This window comes from Neovison vison, chromosome 9 (genome assembly GCF_020171115.1).
Source record: "Neovison vison isolate M4711 chromosome 9, ASM_NN_V1, whole genome shotgun sequence".
NCBI classification, from domain to species: domain Eukaryota; kingdom Metazoa; phylum Chordata; class Mammalia; order Carnivora; family Mustelidae; genus Neogale; species Neogale vison.
Genome location: NC_058099.1, coordinates 1,923,396 through 1,928,526, shown reverse-complemented (window position 1 = coordinate 1,928,526; position 5,131 = coordinate 1,923,396).

Genomic DNA, 5,131 nt, shown 5'->3' with positions numbered 1-5,131 from the left:
AGCTGGGAGCAGGGACGCGAGGGCTGGCGAACGGGTCCAGGGAGTTCTGGGCAGGGAGAGGTCGCAGAGAGAGGCGCGGACACACAGCTTCGTGAGCACACGGAGTGCCACCGCATACGCTCACTGACAAACGTGGTACTACGTGTCACGTGAGTTTCACCTTGGTTAAAAACATATGTTAAATACGACAAAAATAAATAAATAAAAACGTCCAGTACGTGTTTTGAACCCCGTCCTTCGAGGTACAGTGCACATTTTGAAGTCTGGCCACGCTGACCCAGGAAGTGGAGCTGCGGGCCCAGGAAAAAAGGCTTGTGGGGGGCAGACGGGTCCTTCTCGCCTCAGCCCCAGAGACTGCCGCATCCCATGGGAGCAGAGGTCCCGGTCCCCAGAGATCCTAGCGCTACAACCTAACGCCTGGGCCCTCGGGCTCCTAGGGCAGCAGACCAGCACACAGGGAAAGGGGCCTCTCCTCTCCTCTCTCCACGAGGGGCAGAGAGGCACAGCCCTGGGCCCCAGGGATGAGGGTAAATGGACAGTCAGAGCAACCAGGGCCCAGCAAGGGCAGACGAAGCAGAAACGCTGAGCCCGGAGGACAGAGCCCACGCTTCCTGAACGACAACCCCGCCGGTGGCCGTGCGGGGAGGCGGGGACGGGACATGGCAGCGAGGTGCACACACCTGGAGCCCCAGAGCGACCAGCCGCCACACTGAAGAACGGAGGACAAGACAGGATGGACTTAACCAAGGCTTCAGGGGCTCTGAAGGGTGAGGGGTGCAGGACACAGCCAGGCTGGAGGCCCAGTCCCAGAAGGACCCCCTCTTCCTGCGTGTCTTATCCCCAGGATTTCCCTGGTGTGGGTGCTGCACTGTCCACGGTGCAGAAGACAGAAACCCCCAAGTGACCCTAAAATGGGAAGGGCTGAGAATAGCTGCGTACCCCAGTGCCTTGAGCACCCTCCGTGGGACAACGCAGAGGGCACCCGGCAGGCTGCGCTCCGTCCGCTCCTGCCCCCCCCCGCCCCACAGGCAGCCCTAGCACCCCCTCCAGAACAAATGATGCGCACCCAGGTCTTCGTCTTGGGGTCTGCTGCGTTGCGAAGCCCGTCTGTGACGAGGAAGGCCTCCGCAGGCTGACCCGGTCAGAAGGCGCCAGCTCTGTCAGAGAGGAGGAGCGAGCGGCGCGCCCCACTCGCTTCCCACAACTAAGCACCTGACGAGACGGTCCCCACGTCCACGGCACATTGGCCTCGTGTGCGGGCAAGAGAGGCTTCACCCTGGACCCCACAGCAAAGCCAGAGCCACCCGCCGCTGAACACGGACCCCACTCCTTTGAACTGGCTGAGCCGCTGCCTCTCCGCAAGGTGTCCACCCTGCCCACCCACGGCCTCCAGCACCTTCCCTTGCCCAGAGCACTGCAGGACGCTCAGCCCTGCTGCTCTGTCCTCTGCACCCACTCCACACCCCTGCTGTCCGGGGATGCCACTGGCTACATCCCCACACTCTGGTCCCATTTAAATTCCTTCCAGGGCTCCTTAGGGCTGCTGTGCCGCTGGGGCACGGGGACACCAGGCCACCGTAAACACCCCAAAATACTGCCTCATCCATCGATGATGGTGACAGTGGCTTTCCCAACTCCCCTCTCCTTGCCCCACACAGGAAGCGTCCAGAGCCTGAGCTGCCAACCCCAAGCCTCACGCCAGGCTGGCCCTGCCTCTCCCCCAACGCTTGTCAGTCTGTGCTGTGCACACGCCTGCCCACCTCCGCCCCATGGCCCTCGATCCCCGCCCCGTGGCCCTCGATCCCCGCCCCTGCCTGGCTCACGTCCTCAGTGCCCTAGCACACTCCCTCCCACCATGGACACGAGCTGACCCTTTGGCCAGGCCGCCTGTACGACCCCAGCTCGGCACCTCACTTGCTTCTACTCATCCTCAAAATCTGACTCAAACTCCACTTCCTCCAGGAAGCCCCCTCCAGCCCCGGAGCCGAGTTCTGGCCCCGCTACTTCTTCCCACAGTCCTGGGCCCCTGCCACCCAGCACCTGTCCTCTGGACAACTACACTCAGCCGGGCTCCGGGCTAACCCCCTGCACACGCAGCCAGCTTCTCGGGGGGCGGGGCCTGAGGTGCCCGCAGGAGCGAGGTGCAGCCCGGCCCAGGCTCAGTGAATGAGCGGATGGGATGCCGTCCCGGCCGGGCTCCGGGCCCCTCTGCTAGCGCCCCACTCGGCCACGGCACGCAGCACACACGGGACGCGCAGGCTTCGCTGTGACTCGGAGCTCTCAGGAATGCTTTGGCAGCACAAAGAATTTTGCTCAAAACCCCAACCGGACTTCTTATCTGAGAGGATTGCACAAAACCCTGGAACTCTTCAAAATCCTGTCCGCTAACACGCAAACCAGTAAAACTGGGGGCCTCGGGGGTGAACTCAATGATCCTTAATCTGTAGCAGATGCTGGGCAGGGCGTGGGCAGGCTCTCCTGAAACACGTGGACGGCTACCGCCCGTGGCGAAAGGCTTCAGCAGCATATCTGGGTCCCCTGGCCCCTCGGGCCCGAGACAGAGACAGCCATCTCGTCTCTTGCCTGTGACCCACGTATCCTCTCAGCCTCGAGAGCCGGGGCCCCAGGAGCCTCTCTGACGTGGCCAGCCAGGGACACCTCCATCAGTCTTGGGAGAAAATTCACGTTCTCCAGCACCGCCCATGACGCCCACTTCCCAACGCTGAGGGCTTGGGTAGGATTTTACACAAGTTGGCAACGACCCCTCTTCCGGCCTGATCGTTGGAACAGTGGACTGACTGCCACAGAGGAAGTCAGGGCATCTGAGCGGTTAAGTGGGGTCAGAGCACGGCTCCCCACGCTGCTCCTCCACGGGGCAGCTGCTCCACCACTGACTCCCGGAAGGAGTCATACGTGGTTGAGGGATCAACTATAAAGAGGAAAAAACACACTCTCCCCTCGTGGGCTCAGTATTTCCACCAGGCGCTCAGTCTGCGGATGACTCTGCTGTGTGCCAGGCTCTGGGCTCAGTAAATGCCAGCCCCTGTGGTCCCTGACCAGAGGGCCATACTTCTGGCCACAGAAGGAGCCTGGGTTTAGCTCAGATTATAATGAAGCCCCTTCTTCATTCACGGGGGGAACAGAGACCCAGGAAACAGGCACGCAAACGAGCAGAGACAAGGAAAATGAAGGAGCCGCGTCTTCTCCCAACGGGCGGAGGAGGCAACCACGAGTCCCCCAGAGCTCGGCAGAGGAGGCCACGACACACAGACACTCTCCTGGAAGGTTCAACTCACCTGAGCTGGGGTCCAAGAGCCCAGCCTCCTGGTGCGCACAGGTCAGGCCCGGCCAGGGCAGCGCGCTGCACACAGAAACAGGGATGAGACATCCTCTCGCTTCTTGTGATCCTGGGGTGCCCTGGCCGAGCGGCCCCCCGGCCCAGGTCCCGGGCTAGGTGCTCTGGGCCAGCTCTCTCCGCGGATTCCCACCATCTTCCTGCCGCCCCCGCACCAACAGCCCAACAGGGTAAGCACCATCATCGCCCTCATGTTACCAACGGGAGTTCTGGGGGGTCGGTAACGCGTCCGGGATCCCAGGTGGGGGAGTCAGGATGTGGACGCAGGCCGTCGGATCCCAGAACCGCTCTCTCAGGACAATTCACGTGGAAGAGGAGGATTCAGACCAGAGCAGAGACCTGTGCTCTGCCACATCCAGCAGCAAAGCCCAAAACTCCTCGCGAGGAGCTGGCATTTATTCTCAGGTCCCCGCCGGCTGTGTCCTCTAAATGGCAGCTGTCACCATGTCTAAGAAGACTTCATCGTCCTCCCCCCGTTTCCATGCTCAGCTATGGGCTTGACATCTGCAAGGTCCGCTGTCTCCCCAGAACCCTGCGGAAGGGCAGTGCTCCCCCCTGGTAGTCTAGGCACCGGCATCTAGAAGGAACAGACCCCGACCGCCACAGCCCAGGCTCTGGAGCCCCGTGTAGGAAACGCAGCCGCGCAGCAAGGCACGGACTCCTGCGCGCCACGGTCTTCCTACTGCTGATCTCCAACGACCCCTCCCCAAACCCTGCAAGGAGCGGGCCTCGCCCACCCACCGCGGGGACGCAGGCTCCACGAGTGCCCCGACCTTCGGCAGCCGCATGCGGATGTGAACCCGGGCTGGTGGCTCGCAAGGCTGCGGTCCCCCCACCGCACTGGCCCCTCACCTCCCAGCGCGGGGTGTCCTCTTCCGCTTACTTCCCTCGGGGCCGGCTCCCCGCGCGCAGAGTCCAGTCACGTGCAGACAGCGGACTCGACCGCGCGTCCGCGCCGCGCCCCACCGTGTCCACAGCGAGCGCAGGACGGCTGCAGCCCGGACCGGCAGCCGGGCCGCAAGTCAGCGGTGGGAGGTGCGGCCGCTGCCTCCAGCCACGGCCCAGACACCGGACCGCCGCACCCACAGCAGGTCCCCTAACGGACGCGGTGGACACCCGGCGAGCAGTCTGCGTCCGCGCCTCCCGCTGAGGACCCCGAGAAGCCCGAGGCACCCCTCGCCACCGCCCGGGACGCCGCCCGCCGGGAGCCCAGCCACGGTTCCGGCCGGCGGCCTCCGACAGGGCAGGCCCGCAGCGCCCTTCTCCCCACACGGAGCTGTCCCGCTCCTCCGCCGGCCTCCGAGTGGGCGCCCAAACGGGAGCGGCGGCAGCCGGCCAGCGGCCTTCGCTCGCCTCCACCCGCGGCGCCCGCCGGACGAGCGGCGGCCCCCGCGGCCCAGGCCCCCGGACGGCGGCACAGCTGCTCCGGTTCGGCCGGAAGGAGGCCGGCGCGGCCTCCCGGGCCCCGCCGTGCAGGAGCGGAGCCTGGACCGCGGGAGAGCGCGCCGCCCCCGCCGCCGTCGCGCCCGCACGTGGCCGCGTCTTCCCGCCGCGCCCTCACCTGGCTCCGGGGCGGGACGCGCGGCTGGCTCGGCGCTCCCGGGGGCCGCGGGCGTCCTCAGATTGGCATCACGGGGCCACGAAACGCGACGCAGGAGACCCCCAGCCTCCTTCGCAGCTGCGTCCACCACGTGACCTGACCTCGCCCAAGGAGAGCGACGGGAAGTGCCGCGAAGCACTTCCGGGTCGAGGTGGTGGAAGGGCCTGGGCGCCGCC